Raw genomic sequence first — 23,222 nt, forward strand, 5'->3', positions numbered from 1 at the left:
TAATTTTTAAGGCGCATTACCAGTAGACATACTCGGAGAAACGCACAAGGAGAGTTAGTTACATTTACCAACCAGGATCTAGCAAGGTTAGAAAGAACAAATCGTCAACAGCCAAGGCAACCGACACCACTATGGGTGATCACGCCAATCAGGATGATCTCACTGCGGCTATGGCACTCATGCAGCAGCAGATGCAACAAATGCAGCAGACCATCCAAGCTCAGCAGGATGCTGCTGAACAGGCTGCTCTCACGCGGCAGGAACAACAAGCGCAGACTGTTCCAATCGGGCAGAGAAACATTCCTTGCAACATCCCTACTATGCGCTCTGCCATTGTTCCTCCACTCTGCACCAGGCAGGACTTCGAGATCAAGCCTGCTTTGATCGATCTAGTACAGAGAAAGGTGTTCTCTGGTCTCTCTACAGAAATTCCAATGGAGCATATTGAGAGCTTCGAAAAAGTCTGCAGTTTCACTCGCGTGAATGGTGTTCCACCAGACTACATCACGTGCATGTTATTCCCATTCTCTCTTGATGGAAAAGCTGCACGGTGGTTGAACTCTCTCCCTACCGGCTCTCTCACTTCATGGGAACAGGTCCGATCAGCGTTCCTCAGCCATTTCTACTCTAAGGCGAGAACAGCTGCATTGAGGAACAAGATCACCTCCTTCAGACAGCTCACTGATGAGCCTTTCTGCGACACATGGGAGCGCTTCAATGACTATCGCAGAGAATGTCCTCACCATGGATTTGATGATGATTACCTCCTGGACATTTTCTATGATGGAGTGGACTGGAAATACCAAGGTGCTCTAAACTCTGCGAGCAATGGAGACTTCATGACTCAAACCACTGATGGAGCGTTTAAGCTGATTGAGAACATGGCTGCTAGCTCAGCTAATAAGAAAGAGGAGAGTGATTGCTCCAAGAAAGGGAACAGTTCTGACACCCAGAAAATAGATGAGCTGACTGCCAAGGTTGATCAGCTACTGAAAAACAACCAAGGGCACGTCTTCAACATGGAGCAAGCTACGGCCGGGCATATTCAGAACCAGAACAAGCGACAACCGCAGAGCAATCAGCAAGCTGTTCCAGCTAACGGGAACAGTCAACCAGATGAGCTGAAGGGTCTGGGTATGATGATGCAACAGCTGTTGCAGGGTCAGCAGGTTCAGGCCAAGGCGTTGAATCAGGTAACCACGGAAATAGACACCAAGATGGGCAACATGTTCACTGAGCTGAATAACAAGTATGACAATCTTGCGATCCATATAAGAAAGATCGATGTTCAGCTTGCTCAAACAGTTGAGAGTGTCAAGAGGCAACAAGAGACGCTCCCTGAAAGAACTGATAAAAATCCTAGGACTGAGCACTGTAATGCAATAGAGCAGCCGTTCGCTGAGACTGCTCCAGGCGCAGAAGAGAGAGCAGAGCAGTCTGCTAGCTCTGGAGTGACTGCTCCTAGCGAACCTGCTGAGACTCCACCATCTCGAGTCTATGTTCCCAAGGTTCCCTATCCAATTCCACCTAGACATCTGATGGATCCCATTAGTGAAGAGCAGCTGATAGGTTTTAACAAGATGGTGAGAAGGCTTCCTAAAGAACTTGCATTTGAAGATGCTCTGCAGATTCGTCCATTGCTCAAGTTTTTTAGAAACTGTAGAGAGACTCAAGAGGAGATCAAGGTCCTCTATACCAAAGCTCTGTCTACACCAGCACTGAAGGTATTGCCTAAGGTTGATGATCCTGGAAAGTTTGTTTTCCCATGTTCCATCGCAGGAACAACCTTCAAGGATGCTCTTTGTGACTCTGGTTCTTGTGTGAATCTCGTCTCAAAGGCTATTGTAGACGATTTGGGTATTGCTGATGTTGAGCGCTCTCAGCTGACCCTGACCTTTGCAAACTCTTCTAGAGCAGTCCCATATGGAACCATCCGCAGCCTTCATGTTCAAGTAGGGGAATGCATTGTTCCTGCTGAGTTTCAAGTTGTTGAGATGAACAAGGATCATGAGATGCCTTTGATATTTGGAAGGACATTCATGGCTACTGTTGGAGCAACCATCGATATGCCCAACAAGAGAGTCTGCTTCTCCAACATCAACAAGAAAGTTTTCTACAAGGCTGTACCCACCAGATCTTCCTCATCACACGCCTCTCGCATCTCAGTGTTTGATGTAGAAAAGCTGAAGGTTGTTCCAGAGAAGGAGCATGGTGATAAGGGTGAGAGCAGGCTGTTATCTGATGAAGATCCTAACACTGATCCTACTAAATTCAGAGGGAATTCAAGGGTGAAACAGAAAGTCCAGAAGAAAAGGGTCAAGGGTGATCCTATGATGACTTTGATACCTCTCTTGTGTGATGAGAAATCCATTGAGTATGAGGTAAAGTGCAAGGGTACCTTTAAACCTTTCTCTAAAGTCAGAGTAATGCTCACACATGAGCTGAAAGAGAAAGGAGAAGCTGCTGTGAAAGGGTTGCTGAGCAGAGTTTTGAAGTTGAACATGTCTGATTGTGGAGCTTGTTTTGGAACAAGTCCTCCTGCTCAACCCGACTGATCCCAGTCACCAAGTCAAGCTAGAGACTTAAACCAAGCGCTTGGTGGGAGGCAACCCACTGGTACGTGTAAATATAACTTGGTTTTGTTTTTGTTTACTTATTTTCGTTTTAGTTTATTGAGTCTCAGGTCAAAAAGCAAAAAAAAATCCGAGATACTTCAAAAATTCTGGGTTGCAGAAACGGAACAACCTACCCCCTGAAAAGAGCGGTTGTTCCAGGCGATCATCTGACGATAGAACACCCAGAATTTTCATGGAGCGCTGCTCCACTCAGGTAAGTATCTCAACCCAAAAAAAAAAAAATATTTATTCTTGTTTTCTCCTTCTCTCTGATTTATTTTCACACCAGGGACGTTGTGAAGTAAGTCTGGGGGAGGGTTTTCGTTGTTTACTTACTCGTTTCTTTCTTTTGTTTTTCTTTTGGGTCAATTTGAGTCAGTTTTTATTGAGTCAGTCAAAACTTTGTGGGAATTAGGACCTTATTCTGTGTTGATCACTGACCACCTTGTGCTTTAGTTATCTTATTCAGTGACCTTAGCAGTGGCGAAAGACACACATGTGGACCTGGAACACCCTGACATATCTCACTTGATTCTCCAGAAGTTCTCAGCCGATCAGGTTACACTGGGTAGACTTAACTCCACCTTACTTGAACCTAATCTTAACTGAAATTCTTCTTGTTATGGGCATTAGATCAGGGAAACGAGAACACACTCAGGACTTCTTATCCTTTTTATCCATCTTGCTGATCCTGAGTGGCTAGCTCATCTTTAGCTAGTTCCCACCCTGCACCTTAGCCTTTATTCCACCTTCATGCATTTGTTTTTCAGTGTCATATGTGCAGATATGTGCAAAAAGGTCGGAGAGGAAAGGATCAACGCAGCCTCCTACTCGTTACTGCTCCAGAAATTATGGCAGAAAGGAGAACAAGCAGATTAAGGGAGCAACCGCTCCATAACCAATGAACTGCGCAAGAGCAGGGATGGAGAACCAGGATGGTTGCAAAATCAGAACCACCAGTGGCACTCACAACCATCATGTATGACCTCCTTCTTTGTCACATCACCATATCAGTCTTCAAAAAAAAAAAAAAAAAAAAAAACGAAAATAAGGTGATGGAAAAGGGGATGAGATCAAAGAAATATGAGCCACTGGATAGATCGAGCAAAGGAGTGGGTACCAAAAGGAAAGTGGAACGCAGAACAATCAGTTGCCTGTTCCGTCATCAGAACAGTCGCACCAGATAGAGCAAAAACGAGTAGAGGCTGTGGACATCAATGGATCTATCCTCTCTTGTCATTTTGTGTGATATCCTGCATCCTCTTCAATGAAATGGTAGCCCCTAAACACTTTTAACTCCACCATTAAATAGCCTGTTCCACACCTAGACCGTCTACCCTGAATGATGCCTGTGATGAGAAGCTCACGCTACTCTTAAATGAATGTAGGGAGTTCTGTCTCGATAGTGTTGCTTTTTCAGGTTTGAGATGAAGAGTATGGAGCCGATTTTTGAACAGCAGTCAGTGGGGTTCCGGTAAGGGTGTGTTGTCCTAGTTTTACTGCTTGTATGGTTCAGAGATTCGTGGTTAAAGTATGGTTGCTGAGAATAGGAGAGTTCCCACACTTTCAAACCTTTCTCCCTGTTCTTGATACTTGACATTGTTTGAGGACAAACAAGGATCTAAGTCTGGGGGAATTGATATATGGTGTTTTATACATCTTGTATATATGCTTTTAAATTGGTTTTCAAGTCTTTATCGAGTCTTTCTAGTCCTTTTGGAGTCATTACAGGTCTGGAGTTGCATTGGATGGGAGATGGACCAGCTGGAACAAAAGAGGCAGAAAACAATGCAATTTGGTGGTTTTCACGCAGAACAGTCAGATAGCGGAGCAACCCGAGTGACTGTTCCGAGTGAGTGTTCCAGCGTCAGAGATTTTTAAGGAAACTACAATCATTACGGGATTTGCCCTAATTATCTCTATTTTCTCTCCCAGCCGCCTGTGGCTTTGATATATCATATTTTCTGTTTCTCTTTAGAATTCTACGCTAGTTTACAGAGGGGAACCAGACCCGAAAACTCCATTGTTGGATTTGCTTATTGTAAAGGGAGAAGGATCTCTACACTCTTGAGAAGAATCCTGAACCCTATCTCTTTTATTTTATTGATTCAGCATGTTTTCTTCATCTGTTATCTCTGTGTTCTCTGTAGCTATGGCTGAGTAGTCAGCTTGCTTAGTCTAGGGTGTTAGGGTGTTAGATCCGTGAGCTTGACATAAATAAGTTATAAATCGATTGTCTTCATTCACTGTTGTTCTTAAGGCTTGCATCAAGTTAACCACTTAGTGCCTGATTCTAGGTTTAATCTATTCATCAAAAGTGTTATAGGTTGCTAGACATAACTTGAATGAGCATTGCATCCCTAACCAGCGAAAGTAGATGTTAGGGTGTTTTGTGAACATACCGGACTTGACCTCTATTGCTTGCTGTCGCATCTTGATCCAAACGAGAGTTTAGGTATCAAGATCGATCAGCATAGGGAGCAGTACCACGACAGTGGACTGTTCTACTTGAGTGATCCGAGTTCTAGACTTGCTCTTAATTAAACTTGAATAATTGTTTGGCTCACACTTGCTTAACACCCGATCAAACCACCCTAGGCTAGCATTTTAGTTATCTGAATACTTTAATTAATCTTGTTACTTATTTCTCACGAAACCCTCAAATCTTTAAACCCCGATATTGTTTTAGCTTGATATTGATCCCATAAAGATAAAGTGTAATAGTTGGTCTCTGTGGATTCGATCCTAAAGTGCTACATCGACATACCATTCGATTGTGGTAGTGTGCACATTAGGTTAATTGGTGTGCGTATACACGTAATATCAGTGTCGATCGATGGGAAGCTTGTCCTGTCGATCGATTTTGCGTTCCTTTTCCAAGAGGAATGATGTAAGATTTTATCTTCCTCCTCAATGATGGCTCTGTACTGAATGGCTCGTTCTTCCTCGAAATCTTCATCATACTCGTCTGTATGCATCTATTGTCTGGTGTAAGCGGCAATAGTGGGGTTGTAGTAGTCGTTCTCCCACTCGTCTGGATATGTGTCGACCGATTTTTCTGTGAGCGTCGGTCGATTTCCGGTGGCTTGTGTCGATCGATTGAACTGGATGAGTGTCGATCGATTCCGAGTAGTCAGATTCGTACTCGGCTCCACAGTGGCAAGCTGCAATGATTCCTGCATCATTGATTCTTCTAGGGATCGTCTGTGGTTTCTTGACTGTGATAGGGTCGTAGTGGGCATTAGGATCGATGAGTGTTAGACACAACTGGTTGCTTTGCATGTTACACACTGCTCCCACTGTTGACAAGAAAGCTCTCCCAAGTAGTAGAGAAGAGTTCCAGTTTAGCTTGATGTCTAAGACACATAAATCTATTCGAACTAGGGCATTACCAATCTGCACCTCTAGATCACTCACAATTTCTCCTGAACTATTCTGGGAACAATCCACAAAAGTGAACAATTCTTGTGAAGGCTCCACCTTCAGACCCAGATGATCTGTCATTACCCTAGGTAGGATGCTGACTGATACTCTTGTGTCGCACAAGGCATGTGGGAATTCAATACCCTGCACTGTGCATGGTATTACAAATTGCCCAGGATCACTCTTCTTCTTCAATGTAATCCTTCTCCTTATTTTTTCTCTTGCTTCACAGAACATTCTCATAATGTCTTCTTCTTTTTCTCTGGTTTCTCTGAAGAACATCCACAATCTGTGGCTGTAATAAGTTTCTTCGAATGACTTATGTAGAGGAATTCTGAAGACTCGCTTTTGGAAATTTTCCTTTTCCTTTTCATTGGCCCCCCTCTTCAGATGTCTCGCCACTTTTTCCTTTCTTCTCCTTAGGGTTCTTCCAGTAGAAACCCTATCTTCTTCCATAGGATCATCTCCATCATCTGAAGGCGTCCTGACAGGCTCTGGTGGTTGTTCTGAAGGTTTAGGTTTGGGCCTGAGTGCGTTAAGTCGTGCCACATCTATCTTCGGCATATGCACTCGGTACGTGATAGGGGCACGTCGATCGATAGGCGGTGAAGGTTGTCGATCGATATTAGCTTCTGAGTGTCGATCGACATTCCTGTTGGCATGTCGATCGATTCGAACATTATCAGGGCTGGGCGGATGTGGGTGTTTCGCTGCGAACTCCTCGTGAGATAGAATCTTCACGACATTGCAAGACGCGGTTGACTCCGTACGAGTTGTTGATCGATCCTCTGGTACTCCTGTCGATCGATCTTGGTGGGTGTATGTCGATCGATGCTTGGTGGTTGGTGTCGATCGACACCAATGTGATCCGCTGAAATTCATCAGACTTTCTTCCTCGAAATCGCCTTCTTGCAGCTTCTCTTCCTTCACCACTTGCCAAAAATCATCCTCAATAATGGCATTCACGTGGTGCTTCATCACATCATCCCCTACTCCTCTTGTTGAAGCTTCTTGCCTCCTAATAGCATCTCCTGTCTGCACAACCTGTATCTCCATCTTCTTCACATGAGAACTCAAAGTCTCAAACTTCGTGTTCAGGTTGTTATAGACAGAATCTATCTGCCCATTGAAGTCCATTGTCATTCGCTGCTGTGCCTCAAGAGCCCTATCGAGCATCTCTTCAATCTTGCTCTCCTGAGTTGGCGGCGGTGGCTTCTGGTAGTAGGAACTTCCAAAGTTCCTATTGTTGTTGTAACTGTTGTTGTAGGGTTTCTGGTTTCCTGGGAATCCAGCTCCACCAATGTAGTTTACTTCTTCTTCCTCTCCTTTACCCTCTATAGCTTCTGCATCCTCAACAAAGATGACCTGCTTCTTGAGAAGCTTGTGAACACTGTGTAGTTTTGCCTTCACCTCATCCATCTGATCATTCCCAAGGATGGTGGTAGATGTTTTCCTCTTAAAATCAGTGTTCTTGGTGCTGTTGCTGGATGCTAGGTTTTCAATCACCCTGACTGCCTCCTCTGGATTCCTGGTGTTGAAGTTTCCATTGCTGGAAGCATCAAGAGCCATCTGGTACTGCACCGCGATTCCTCTGTAGAAAGTACTGAGCAGCTGTACTTCATTGAATCTGTGGTGTGGACAGTCTCTCTGATAAGACTTGAATCTGATCCAAGAGCCTCTGAATGATTCTGCAGGCTCCTGAGTGAATTGCAATCTTGCTCCTCAAGTCTTTAGCACGTGCCTCATCAAAGAAATTGCATAAAAATGCATTCTTGATTTTGCTCCAGGATTTAAGAGATCTTGGTTGCAACTGCTTGAGCCAATGCAGAGCTTCTCCAGCAAGCGAATATCTGAAAAGCTTGCATAATAGATAGACTTCAGAGACTCCCTTGACTCTAATAGCAGATATCAGATCCTCGAACCTCTCCAGATGGTCCATAGGAAGCTCGTGGGATAGTCCATGGTAGGGCAACTGTCCCAAAAGTGTGTAGGAGGAAGGATGGCTGATCTGTTGGTGTAGTAGCGATCTGGACGGTTATAGTCAGCCAACGTCCTGGGTTGCGCAGCATCATTTACAGGTAAGGTAGTACCTGTAGTAGTAGCATCTGTCTCAGGGATTGCAGCCCCCTGAGCGTCTATTCTCTTACCTGCTGCATTACGCAGATGACCCTCCTAGTCACGCAGGTCTCCATTGTTGTCCCGAACAAGTATCAAAGGCGCAACCATTGCTCGCGGTTCAGTATCGATCAATGTCTGAGATGGAATGTCGATCGACGTCGGGTGAAGGTTATCGGTCGAGGAAAGTTTGTGTTGTCGGTCGACAGGGGTGAGCGAGAATCGGTCGACAGGGGTGAGCGAGAATCGGTCGACGGAACTGGTGTCTGGGTCGACGGTGGTTGAGCAGAATCGAGCGACACAAAGTTGTTGTTGTCGGTCGATAGGGAGCGCGCTTCCTTACAGATCATGCGTTCCAGACTTGCGGAATCTGGTGAGAATATCATTTGTGGTTCCTTGTTGCTTCTGGTACTGCTGGGCATGTATCTGAAAATCCAAGAAAAAAAAATTTATGTTAGAATACTCAACAAATATTAGAAAGTAGGCGATCAAAGCTCCCCGGCAATGGCGCCAAGTTTGATACCACTCAAATTACCCTAAGGAGTGATTCATACTCTCTCAAATAAGAGGTCGAGTTGTAGTACTTAGGGATCGAATTCACAGGGAGCTAGGGAACCTAGAGTTTCTAATGTGATTTTTTAAGCAAAATGTTTTAAGAGTTTTTAAAAGTAAATTGCAGATTATATATTAAACAAATAATTGTTCAATAGCAAGTTTGGGGTTTTGGTGCTTAAAAAGGAAATAGCTAGATTTATGGTTTTTATTCACGAAAGTTGGAATTAAAATCCTATAGTTGCCTAATTAGTTGCATGCATGATAATGTAAAGCTCAACTGTGGGAACCGAAACTCGCACTGTCGATTTCCGTTTAAATAAGGAAAGTAGGAGAACCCTAATTTCCCAGAGGTCCCGGATATCTGCTAATACCACACGCCAAACAATCAGAACACGAAACGAGAACAGTAATAAAATAAGAAATCAAAAAAGAGAGCAAGATAGTTCTTATTCCGAATCTGCGTTTGAGCGTTTACAACAAGGTAAGTGTCTGGGCTACGAGAGCTGTTGGCGAGATTCATAGTTCTAAAACCCTAAGACGGCAAAAACCTAATTGAGTCGCAGCTCGAGTAACAAAAACGGAAAATTGCCTAAAATCGCTCTAAGTGCTAAGTTTGCTGTGTAAAAAATCCTCTCCATGCCTCTCGCCTAGGACCCCTTATATACTGGCTCGAAGGTCAGTTTACGCCTTTCCTCTTCTGCCCTTAAGCCGCTAAAGCATAAAAATGGAGATATTCCATTTTTTCCGATCTTCGTAATTATCTTCAAAATTTTGTATTTATCCGCGGAAACTTGACATTTATCTTCCCTTGCGAACCAAGCGTAAACCGACAAGCGGTTTATGAGCTGTTGGTTAAGAAATCGTAAGTTGGGCCTCGAGTCGTGTCTTAGGTCCCTTTGGGGCGTCTTTCGACTCGAAGCGTTTATTACGGCTTCTTTCGATAAAGAATGAACTCTCCGCGGTTTTTACGGTAAAGTTTGATTGATAACTTAGAAATGGCGGGGAACGTGAGATGGGTTCGCTACGGTATTCGGGAGATAGCATCGAAGGGTAGACGAGAATGCATGGACTGATGTCGTATCGACGTTTCGGAAGAGCTTGGTCGCTACGTAGCAACCAAGCTTCGGCTCGAGCTCGGTCGCTACGTAGCGACCGAGCTCCTGCTCGAGCTCGGTCGCTATGTAGCGACCAAGCTTTGGCTCGAGCTCGGTCGCTACATAGCGACCGAGCTTTGGCCCGAGCTCGGTCGCTGCGTAGCAACCGAGCAAGCGACCGATCGAGCGACCGAGCTCCGGCTCGAGCTTGGTCGCTACGTAGCGACCGAGCACGCTACGTAGAAACCGAGCACGCTACGTAGCGACCGAGCATGCTACGTAGCGATCGAGCACGCTACGTAGCGACCGAACTTTGGTGAGAGCTCGGTCGCTACGTAGCGACCAGATTTTGTGCTGGTTGCTACGTGGCAATCTTGTTCGCGTCTTTCTTCGATTTTTCATAAATGTGTTTTCTCCGCAAGATTCTTCGTAAAAATAGATCTTTTTCTAAGATTTATTTTTCGTAAAAACGTTCATGCCGATTTTTACGGACTTTCAGACATTGCTTCCGTCGTGACCGATTTTGACCCCAACAGTTAGCCTCCTAGCTCGTTAGAACCATGAGCTTCTAGCGTGAGGTTTTAGCGAGTGGCTTGGCAAGTTAGGTGAGTTAGGCGAAATTAATGGTCGAAAAGGTTCGTGGTAAGTGGTCTTCTCACTCTTCTAAGAGTAGAACGCGATAAGATTGGGGCTGCGCCTTATGACGGCTGCCTGCGTACCCATGTTGAAGGGATCAAGCCTTTCGTAGTTTATCTTGGAGTTAAGGTTCTTATGACTTGTTTTCCAGCGAGACCTTTACGGTCTAGTTTTTATGTAGCGGTTATCAGACCTGTTGCTGCCGATGGCATTTTATATCAGTGTAGAAGAAAGATTACGAGTTGTCATCTCGTAATCTAACTCTGTGTGAACTGTTATATCCGTGATCTGTTTCGAGAGTTTTCCGCAGTGTGTAAATCTTGCGGGATTTCTGAAGACGCTCGAATATTGGCAAAGAGACAAATTTTGGGATCTCGTATCAAGGTTTTTGATACTATGCCTAGAGATGTTAGAGACCAGTGCGCTAGGTTTAGGGTAAGACCTAGGTTCACTCCTGGTTTTAGAGGGTGCGATGACTAATTCGACTTACGTATCCCGTTTCAGTTTCATCCTGATTCCATACCGATTTAAAGTCCGCGATAGGTTCTCGGCTTATACGACTTGTATGGTTAGAACCGAGCATCTCTCCAAGGACGAATTTTAAGCCTCCTGGAAGTGCTGACCAAACATTTTGGGTTTCTTTTATAGCGCTATTATCATTGTGTCGGATGTACGAGAGTCATCTCCAAGAGATGGCTAAGTCTGTTTAGGACGTTAAGAGTTCGTTGTGATCAGCAACAAACTTAATGGTAAAAAATACCGTTTTGAGTCTTCGCGAAGGATATGTTTTGAGAAGATGTTAGTGCGTACGACTGTCTGTTCTTCCAAGAAAGTGTTTTCATCGAGGAAAGAAATTTCGTCGAATAACGAATCTTCAGGCGTCTGCGACGTCTCGCGAGGCTGAAGATTTGTTATTCTTTCGTATGCCGCGTTTCTTGCTTGAAATGTTCGCGGGGTTGAAGATGTTTTGCGATGTTGCAAGGGTTTAGTCTTAGCCCTGCGTTTGAGAAACGTTCTTGTTTGACTACGGATGTTCGCAGCCAAAATTGTTGTTCATGTTTGGATGCTAATAATTTGATTTGCGATCGAGGAATTAGGACTGAGGTGTCGCGTAAATTTTTTCATGGGAAGAAGCGTTTTCGTTCATAGTGCTTTGTGAAGTGTTGGCTTTCCGAGATTTATTTCGTGCATTTTTTTTAGGATGTTTCGTATAGCTCTAGAAGCTTTGTTACGGATTTTTCCTTACATGCCGCGTATTATGGGTAAAACGTTGCAGGCTTAAAGTGAATTGTGGAGCGTATTGAACTCGGTCAATTTTCGAAAAGTTTAAATTCTCCTTTAACCATTTGGTTGTTAGGACTGAGTTTCGTTACGAAGAATTTGTCATATGACTTCCGACTGTAAGCTATACGATAATTATTCTCTTAATAGTCACACGACGTTTTTAGACAAATCGTAGATTCTCGTTTAGCCGTTAAGTGATGGAGCTATGGTTTCTCAAATAGTTTGGCTTGGCGTGAGGGATGTGTTCACTCAGATAGCCAAGGATGTTGTAGGTCAAGGATTAGACCATGGTATTTTAACATTTAAGGTCATGTTAGTTTACGATCGTCCTTAAAGGGGATGGCAAATATTGGTTTGGACCTTTAGTGGAAGGCGTAATTGACCGAGGGCCAAAGAGAGCTTGTTGAGATTGATAGGCCAAGTTTGCCGGGGTTATCCATGCTAATATGGCTGATAGTCGTAGAAAACGATTCTCCGCTCTAGGTTTCAGTTATACGACGAATATTTCGTACAATGTGACCTATAGTCTTATGAAAATCGAATCTTTTTTGCTTGAGGAAGACGAAGCCCAAGAGGTTTGCTACATAACCAGTGTGGAGTCAATGGCGGGACGACTACCTTCTCGGATGTGACCGAGGGGAAAGAAAAGAAGAAGCCAGCGAGCCGCATGGTTCTTCATAAAGCCTGTTATGTTAACTTTAGAAAGTTTCTTCGTAAGACTTGATCTGATTGTACGAAGGATTTTTCGCGTAAGTAATGGGGACCGGTTTTACGAAGTTTGTAGATCGGTGATATGTAAACATATGTTAATGTAGTGTTGTTTCTGTGGGTTTCACGAGAAACGTTTCTTCCGTGATTTTGATCCTAGGTGAAAGTTGCTTGGAGTTACTCATGGAGTGTTACTGAAGTTTATTTCATTACGATCTAGTCGCAGAACTTTTTCATAGGCTTTATGAAAGGATTCTCATGACACATTCGTTTCTGGAACGAATTGGTCAACCAGAGGTGGATCTAGCCACCATCGGGAGGAAAGCGTCTCTTTGTGCACGATGCTACATCTATTCTCGAGTTTTCTTCGTCACAAATGTTTTCGATGCTTTTCCGTGGCTCACTTGGTACAACGGAAACTGAAAGAAATGCTTTGGTGAATGAAGATTTCTCGTAGAAATTTTTAAACGAAACTGGCTTTCTAAAACTGGAAAGCGCTTCAATACTTTGGCTAATCGTCGAGTTTCAGTTTGATATTGGTATATGTTTTCTGTACGCATGATTGCGACAAGAAATGATGTATAGTCTTTGAGATTATGTTCATGATCGTCTGGATATGTTGCTAGCGTTTAGACGAATTTTAGATTGTCGTTTTCCTATTTGAGACGATTTGTTTTGACAAAATCGTTTTCTTGACGATTTGCAAAGGTTTTTGAAGTTTGAGTATAGTATACATACCTACTCCCCGTTTCTTTTTTCTTTTTTTTTTTTTTTTACGAAAGAAAACAGTTGAACCGATACTTTGAAGGGTTGTGTACGTTTCTTCTTCTAAGGTTTGAAATGATCAATAATCCTGGACGATTTAAAGACGACGCTTGGACTGTGATTTGGTTTGTTTCCACTTTGACGACTTTGAATATGTCGGTTCCGAGAAAATTGCTAGAAACGAATCTGTTTTAAGACGACGTTCATGTCTCTAGTTTTTTCTCTCTTTAGGAAGCGAGCTTGATATGCGTGGCGATCATTTCTCGATTTTCGGAGAGTTTAAATCGGTTTGCAAGATCTGGCTGAACAGTTATGGAACGATATATCGAGACAAGAAAAATCGCCTAAGACTTAGTTCGCTAGACTATCCACGTAGGTTTTACGTTCCCTAAAGTTCTATGGCAGTCTCAAAGGCGTTTTTATTTCTTAGTAATTTGAAAATTCCAAGTCTGATTTCAAAAATCTCAAGTCGGAAATACCTTAGTTCTCTCGAAGACGTTGTTTTGTCTCTTCTCAATTTTGCTTGCTTATTTCCCCTTCCTCTTCTCGTGTATGTTCGCCATTTTCGATATTGGTCTTTATCCTTTAAACTTGACTTTTATCTTCTCCTTAGATACGACGTTAATTTTTATAAAAAGGTTCAACGTAATCGTATAGTTGAGGCGGCTAAGGTGTTAAGTTAACCGTAGCCGTTTTATACGATTAATCTGAATCCAAGCCAGAAAACAAGTCTTTGCGGGTTTTTTTATCGTAAAGTTTCAATGGTAACTCCAATCAAGCAAAACAAGAGACGTTTCGATCGAGATTTGAAGGAGAACACAAAGATGGAGGTAAGGGCGAGTAGGAGCAAGCGAAGGAGTTTAGACGAGTCCTACTTGTTTTCGTCGTAAAATCTCAACGAAAACTCCGATTGAGACGAAACGAAAAGCGTTTCGATGAGGATTCAAAAGAGAACCTAAAGGAGGACCTTTCTGAGGCCTGACAGGTTGCTATGTAGCGAGTGAGGGTCAGACAGGTCGCTACGTAGCGAGTGGAAGCAAGCCAAGAAGAGTCCTACTTGTTTTCGTCGTAAAATCTCAACGGAAACTCCTATTGAGACGAAACAAAAAGCGTTTCGATGAGAATTCAAACGAGAACGCGAAGGAGGACCTTTCTGAGGCCTTGCAGGTCGCTATGTAGCGAGTGGAGAGTTGGCTTGAGCTCATTCGCTACGTAGCGACAGAGCCGTGTGCGTGCTCGGTCGCTACGTAGCGACTGAGCTGTGTGCGTGCTCGGTCGCTACGTAGCGACCGAGCTGTGAGCGTGTTCGGTCGCTACGTAGCGACCGAGCTGTGAGCGTGTTCGGTCGCTACGTAGCAAACGAGCTGTGTGCGTGCTCGGTCGCTACGTAGCGACCGAGCTGTGTGCGTGCTCGGTCGCTACGTAGCGACCGAGCCTTGTGCGTGCTCGTTCGCTATGTAGCGACTGAGCTTAGCTAGAGCTCGATCACTACGTAGCGACCGCGCTGTGTAATCGATTTGCTGCGCTTCCTTTTTCCGCGATTAACCTAGGGGTTTTCTGCGGTTTTGGGAGAACAAGTTTTACCTTCCGAAAAGTTTTCAGAAAAAGTGTTTTGGTAAAACTCATACGCATTGAAAGTTCTTTAGCTCGGAAATGAGCCAAACTTACGGGGTTTGATAAAATTTATCGTTTCCCTTTAGTTTAGACAGAAAAATCGCGAGCTTGTTTCGTTGCATTTCCTGTGGCGAAGAGTCGCGGCTAGGTTTTCGATTTTCTCAAGAACTGTGGCGTTTGCCTAAGCGTTCGCCGTAGGCAACGTGGCGGCTGGATTTATCTTACCAGCGTTATTGCAAACTACGATTTTGTCTTTCGTGTTTTTAGACATTGTTTTGATCAAGCGTTTTGTGGCTGAGAGTTAGATTGATCCGTACCCCCCCCCCTCCTTCTAGCGCCATACTGTGGGAACCAAAATTCGCACTGTCGATTTCCGTTTAAATAAGGAAAGTAGGAGAATCCGAAATTCCCAGAGGTCCCGAATATCTGCTAATACCACACGCCAAGCAATCAGAACACGAAACGAGAACAGTAATAAAATAAGAAATAAAAAAAGAGAGCAAGATAGTTCTTATTCCGAATCTGCGTTTGAGCGTTTACAACAAGGTAAGTGCCTGGGCTACGAGAGCTGTCGGCGAGATTCCTAGTTCTAAAACCCTAAAACGGCAAAAACCTAATTGAGTCGCAGCTCGAGTAACAAAAACGGAAAATTGCCTAAAATCGCTCTAAGTGCTAAGTTTGCTAAGTAAAAAATCCTCTCCATGCCTCTCGCCTAGGACCCCTTATATACTGGCTCCAATGTCGGTTTACGCCTTTCCTCTTCTGCCCTTAAGCTGCCATAGCATAAAAATGGAGATATTCCATTTTTTCCGATCTTCGTAATTATCTTCAAAATTTCGTATTTATCCGCGGAAACTTGACATTTATCTTCCCTTGCGAACCAAGCGTAAACCGACATGCGGTTTAGAGCTGTTGGTTAAGAAATCATAAGCTGGGCCTCGAGTTGTGTCTTAGATCCCTTTGGGCTGTCTTTCGACTCGAAGCGTTTATTACGGCTTCTTTCGATAAAGAATGAACTCTCCGCAGTTTTTACGGTAAAGTTTGATTGATAAGTTAGAAATGGAGGGGAACGTGAGATGGGTTCGCTATGGTATTCGGGAGATAGCATCGAAGGGTAGACGAGAATGCATGGACTGATGTCGTATCGACGTTTCGGAAGAGTTTGGTCGCTACGTAGCGACCGAACTTTGGTTCGAGCTTGTCTTGGGGCTTGGTATACATGGGATCGGATTCTTCAAACAAGTCTGGAAGGTAAAACCTTGTGTAAATTTATCACATTTTCTCTCTCTATTTTGACCATAGATTTATAGGTAGAGATATTTATTTCCAAAAAAAAAAAGGAAAAAAAAAAGAAAAAGAAAGAAAAATATAAATTATATATATATGTGTTAGTTAGGTGGAATCCGAACAGGACTTGGTGGCTACAACCATTAAGGCTTGCTTCATAAGGATTCCAACAAAAAGAATTCGAATGGGATTTGGTGGAGGCAATCATCAAGGTTCGAGTCATATGAATTCTTGGATATAGGTCAAAAAGAACTGAACAAGACTTGGTGGCAACCACCATTAAGGCTTGATTCATGGAAGCCTGTCCAATCTTTGTCAACGATCTTGCAATATAAGCAGACTTTGACTAAAGAGAGAAATTAGTAGAGAGAAAAAATATGAACTAACTTTTACCTGCAGATCCAGATACTTGTTTGAAAATCCTTGCATCCTGTGATCGATACTCCCAAGGTAAAGCATGCACTTTTATTTATGTTAAGAAAAGAGGTTGGTAGAGGGGAATGTCAGACAAGATTTGCTAAGTTGGTGGCTAGGTGAATTTGGTTGCTAAGCTAGGATATGGTATAATGTGCTTTTGTGATTAGGACTTTTTAGATGTGGATTGCAATATCGTAGGGGTGATGATTTTAAGTTTTAAATTGTGTGAGTCCCTGATGTTTTCAAACCTCTTTCATATTCATAAGACTGCCATGTGTGTTTTGCTTGAGGACAAGCAAAAGGGAAGTATGGGGGAGTTGATAGACCATAGATTTTACCCACTTTCAGCCATGGTCTATAAGTGTTTTAATATATATTTACTACTATATAGAGTCTATTTAGAGTATTTACAGGTTAAGGTACCTTCTAGATAAATATGGTGATTTTGGAGCCTTTTGAGTGCAGAGCTGCACAGACGTGTCAGATGTCTAGCTATGGATGGAGACCTTCCGTCTGTTAGATGAGGCTCATATTTTTTACACAAGATAGAGCTTTGAGTTAGCTTTCCAATGCCACCGGTTTGAGGTCAATCAGCATCCTGTAGCAGAAGTTTTGCCCGTTTTACTGAGGAGTGGTCAGTATGCCTCGCGAGAGGAAACTGTCGAGAAGAGGAACGTATGTCGATCGTTGCAGAACTCTTGACATCGATCGATATGGACGCCAGAACGTGGGCCAAGCATATTTCAAGACCGTTTGAAGCCCATAAGCCACACCAAGTTACCAAAATACCCATGGACGACCAGAGACCCTATTTATGTATTTCTAAGCCATTGTTGACGGCAACAAGCTTTCTATTATCCTATTCTGTTGTTTTCTCCTAGGTTTGGAGAGAAGATCAATTCTACTTCAGAGATTGATTGGAACTCCATTGGTTTTACCATCGATTTATTTATTATATTATTCAGACTATGATTTGTGTTATTGCTTGCATGTATGAGTAATTCATCTTGTTAGGTTTACGGATTTCATGAGCTTAATGTCAAACTGATAATCAATTAGGATTTCTAGATTATCTATAGATCTCTACACCAGGGTGATTTGTAATACTAGGATCTCGAATAGTTAGAATAGCACGATAGTGTGACTAATTGTTTGAACCTAGAATCATAGGATAGTTGAGAGGCACGAAAGTGCAATAAATTAACGGATCCCAAACTCTGCTGGATTAAATACCTAGGCGCATACGAGAGTTGGTCTAGGAATCTAGTTGAACATAATCAATAAGATCGATAACGCTTGCCTAAGGCAGCATCGATCGACGCTTATACCAAAGCATCGACCGACGCCTGTACCGTAGTATCGATCGACACTCAAACCATAGCATCGATCGATGCTCGATCAGTGTTGACATGCAAATGCTGAAACACTGAACTTAGTCAATGGATTAGACTCACAACGAGAGCTGGCTGTCTTTTATATTGGATATCGAGTTCTAGAATTAATCTATAAACCATTAGCATCCTTGAATTGTAGTTTTGAATCTCTTGATTGATAAATCCCTAGGTCTAGCTATTTCTCCTAATTGTTTACAATCTCAATCAACCAATCGAACAAATACTTTGTTCACCTTGCTTTGCAATAATTATTTACTACTTTATAAACTATTAGCCTAGCTTAATCATATAACTATTAGATCTAATTGGTTCCCTAGTTCCGTGTGAATTCGATCCGTAAGTACTACAACTCGACCTCTTATTTGAGAGAGTATAAATCACTCCTTAGGGTAATTTGAGTGGAATCATGAATCCTCTCAATTGAGTAGAATATAAGTGTGTGCACTATGGGAGTCTTCATCACTCGACCACCAAACCTCTTTCAATTTCCTACCGAATCGCCTAATCTGGCAAAAGATGTCTGGAACACCAGCAACTGCATATGTTGGCGCGACACCACCATCATCATATCTTCTTGGAGCTCTTTTCCGGGTACGTACTCTTGGTGCAAAGTAGTACGATGTGAAGTGAGATGTTTCTTCCATCAAACATCCAGCAATTATAGAACCTTCAACTTTGGCGAGGTTTTTTGCTTTTCCCTTCAAATATTTCATGGTCCGCTCATACTGACATATCCATCCATAATGCACATGTCAACGAAGCAATGCCTCATACGGGAGGTGAGCAGCTAGATGCTCCATGACGTCAAAAAATGCCGGAGGAATGATCTTCTCCAAGTTGCACAGTAAGATGGGAATGTTCTAATGAAGTAGTTCTATGACAGCTTCTTTAAGAGTGCGTGTGCTCAGATCCCTGAAAAATGCTCCAATGCCTTGTATATTCCAATTAAACACATTATTAGTCATATTATTTATTTGTGCATATTATAGAGCAATAAAGAAATTAATGCGTAATATATGACCTGCAAGTGCTTCATGTACATTTGTTGGAAGTAGTTCCGCAAATGCAAAGGGAAGTAGTCGTTGCAAAAGACATGACAATCATGACTCTTCATCCCAGAGAACTTTTGACCATTTTCAACACATCTAGAGAGATTTGAAACATATCCATCGGGGAACTTCACTTCTGATGCCATCCAGTTGAACAACACCGACTTTTGTTTGGAAGACATTCTGAATATCGGAACGGAAACTTGTCCATTGCTTTTTATATGTAACTCGCTTCTTAAGCAAATATCAGGCAAGTCCAACCTCGATTATTTGTTGTCTTTTGTCTTCCCTGAGACATTCAATATTGTATTCACGATGTTCTAAAAAAAAATCTTCTCTATATGCATCACATCGAGGTTGTGGCGCAAAAGAAGATCCTTCGAATATGGCAACTCCCAAAATATACTCTTCTTGTGCCAGTTGTGCTGAACTCCGTAAAAATCAGGCGGAGGAGGAGCGTCTCTCACAACCCTTTTGTGCCTAAACAAGTTCTTCTCCAGTTAAATATGGAGGAGGAGCGTCTCTCACAACCCTTTTGTGCCTAAACAATTTCTTCTTCGGTGCGGATGGCTAATGGAAAGAAATCGACGGTGACAATCGAACCAACTTGTCTTCCTACCATTCTTCAGTTGAAACGCATTTGTCATTCCATTACAATATGGACAAGATAATCTCTCATGTGTAGTCCATCCAAACAACATCCCATAGGCAGGAAAGTCACTTATGGTCCAAAAAAGCATCGCTCGCATCGTAAAATTCGTCTTCGTTGAGAAATCATACGTCCTCACACGGTTGACCACACATCTTTCAACTCTTTTATCAGTGGTTGTACAAAAACATCCAGAGACCTTTTTGGATGTTTCGGACCAGGTATTAATATGGTCAAGAATAGAAACTCCCGTTGCATGCACATCTCCGGTGGCAGGTTGTATGGCGTAAGAAAGACTGGCCACAATGAATATTGTCTCCATGACATTCCAAATGGACTAAATCCATATTAGCATAATCCAAGATACACAATTCGACTATTGCTAGTGAATTTTGGATGTACTTTATTAAAATGTTTCCAGGCACTTGCATCTGATGGATGCATCATCTCACCACCCGTCTGAGTATGCTCGGCATACCATCTTATCCCTCCAGCAGTCTGCTCAGATTGGTACAATCTTTTCAATCTGTCTGTAATTGGTAGGTACCACATCCTTTGGTACGGTACCCAATTACGTCCTCGTCCTTGCGGTTTGAATCATTGCTTCTTGCAGAATCGACATTCTTCTAACTTCTCATCATCTCTCCAGTAGATCATGCAATTGTCGATGCAAACGTCTATCATCTCCGAAGGCAACCCAAGACTATAAACCAGTTTCGGAATCTCATAATAAGAATCAGTAGACACATTGTCTTCCTGCAAATACTCTTTAGAAAAGTCTGCCCATGCACCCATGCAACTTTCAGGTAGATTGTGGTCAGTTTTAATATTCATCATTCTAGTAGCCAACGACAGTTTAGAGAGACCTTCTCTACAACCAATGTAAATTGGATGATTCGTAGCATCTAACATTTCATAAAACTTTTTTGCATCTATATTAGGTTCTTCAACTTCATCATGAGCTACAAATGCATCAGCTAGAATATCATGAACCCTATCACAATCTACCATTTGCTCTTCTGATGGTAACTATGTTCATTATGCAAATGATCAACCGGTTCATCCTGAAAATTGCTATTACTACTACTAGCTTCATTCCCATAACCTTTTCCATGTTGAAACCAGATATAGTAATGTGGCGTGAAACCTCTATTTATTAAATGCTTCCATACATTTTCATGAGTTGCCAATTTTGAATTATTGCATTTCCGACAAGGACATAACATCTTACCGCTTTCCTGGGCGAGCGGTGTAGAATCTGCTTGATGCATAAATGTGTCTTGCCCTTCGAAATATTCTTTCGTCACTCTCCCGTTAGCATCTCTGTGCGTATACATCCACCTCCGAAGCTTGATAATATTTCCATCACCCGACATTTTGTTTTTTTTTTAACGTTGTTAGTTTTTTTTTTCTTTTTGGTGTGTTTGAAGTGAAACACAAACGACATATTTATAGGATATTTTCGAAACTGGAAGGTGAAATTTTACTGGAAATTTACGAGGAAATATAATTAGTTAGCCGAAAAAAACGTGTTACAACGAAAAGGTTGGTGCACTCGAGATATCGACGGTAAATTCACGTTAAATATTTTGTCGTAAAGTTCTCGTTATATTTACGTCTACTTTACGACGAAACAATATTTCCACGTAAAAACCACGTCAATTTGCGATATTTTTACGACGAATATTTATTGTCGTTATTTTACGACAAATATTTATTGTTGTTATTTTACGACGAAATTATGTTGATTTGTTTTTTCCTCGTAAAAAGGACGTAATTTTACGAGGACCATTTTTCCTTGTTAATTTTCGTCATTAAAATTTTTTTTCCTTGTAGTGCGACAACATCTTGTTGAAGATTTCCATGATTATCTAGGAATGGTACATTATCATTATCCATTTTAATTGAATCGAGGATTTATGTTCGTTGCTGATTAGTTAGGTAATTATTCCACCATCCTTTAAGCTGTCCCGAGAAACCAGCTAAGGAGTTCATCTACAGTTTTATCCTCATTTTCTATTTGGGTTCTATAGGCGTTCGCGGCCATTGTCATTTTCTGGAATATTCAGATATACCATCAATATTCCATTCATAGACTGATGATGAGTTAAACCTAGATTGCTCTATTGGTTGGATTTGTTCTAGATCAGGGGCAGATTAATAGACGATCTTGATGGTTTTGCTAATCAAGACGGTTTATTTTTTGTACAGAATTTTGATCAGAGCATTCACAAATGTCTGAATCATGCGTTAGAGTGCTTATTTGGACTTTGGAAGTAGGAGTATCGGGGATATCAGAATTATCTGCATGCTATTTTCTCATATTTCAACTTTACTTAATTGACTTTGGAGAGCATAATGAATTCTAAGTTTGAATCTTGGTAAGTTTTGACACTTAAATTGGAAATTTGAAAATGTTTGAACATGGGACTTTTGTTTTTCATTTTAGAAGAAGATTCTATTGGAATAGGGCTTTGATTTTGAATTGATTTCTCAATCCTATCAAGTTGTTTGCTTATTGTACCAAGATTAGTGTTGAAAACTTGTTTTGGACAATGATATTTTTGACATTAGCTTTATCATCTTCTTGGGGTCATTTAAAAGGAATTGCTTCAATTGGTGTTCCTAACCATTCTAGTTTTATCCCTTGGGGAGGAGGATGGTTGGAGTGAATAATTTTACCATTTGCAAGTGTTTCTCATTCCGGAGTTTAATTACAATTTGTAATTGTATTAGCTGTTTTAGAAAAAGGGAAATTTATTTTATTTTCAGAAGCATAATCTTCAAACCAATTAAAGAATAAAATTTGTAACTAATGTTTTTGGAGTTAATTGTAAAATTCATTTTGAAGGTTATTTCTATCTTTTAAAAAGTTTTAAAGAACCAAAGTGTTTTTTGACTATTTTTTTTAGGGTAGAAATCATCTCTTAAAAACTTTTTGTCAACCGAAATTCTTTATCTAATTTTTTATTTAAAATGTTATCTGTGATAGCTGAAAAAGTTAGACATGTTGTCTCAGATTTTTAATAAATCATAAATAAAGCAAATAATTTTCGCGACCATCTAAATAATTTTGTTTAAGAATATCCCCATATCCTACATCTGAAGGGTCTGTTTCTACTATTTTTTTCTAAATAGAAAATCCTTAATTATATATATTATTAGATGAATCATACTTGCTTATTTACATATTTAATTTGTTACTTCACAAGTAAATTAAGTAGCTAAAATAAGAATTTAGCTATATGGCATGATAGAATCATATTATTAATGAATTTAGCCATCCGATCGAGAAGGCAGAAGGGATGGCAGTGTCCACGTGGCAGACATCTCTCACCTCTCCGTCTCAAGGCCGGAGCTGATCAATGTTCTGAGGCAGATGGGCCAACAGGTAAAGTGACCTCAGAAGATGAAAGCACCCGACTCTTTCCGGAACCCTGCTTTCTGGTGCGACTTCCACCGAGACCACGGTCACAAAACTGAAGACTGCGTCACACTAAAGATCGAGGTCAACGAGCTGCTTAAGAAAGGACACCTCACGGAGTTCCTTTCCGAGAAGGCCAAGAGAAATCTAAGCAAGGAGACAACGGGTAAGCCCACTGAAACTGCTCCCGTCT

General features: G+C 41.8%; 1 non-coding gene across 1 annotated transcript; it reads right to left on the minus strand.

Moving 5' to 3' along the window:
• Positions 1-644: 644 nt before the first annotated feature.
• Positions 645-751, minus strand: LOC125584809. Its single transcript, XR_007321717.1, has one exon. It is a non-coding gene; the product is annotated as a small nucleolar RNA R71 (small nucleolar RNA).
• Between the last annotated feature and the right edge of the window lie 22,471 nt (positions 752-23,222).

This window comes from Brassica napus, chromosome C3 (assembly GCF_020379485.1).
Source record: "Brassica napus cultivar Da-Ae chromosome C3, Da-Ae, whole genome shotgun sequence".
NCBI classification, from domain to species: domain Eukaryota; kingdom Viridiplantae; phylum Streptophyta; class Magnoliopsida; order Brassicales; family Brassicaceae; genus Brassica; species Brassica napus.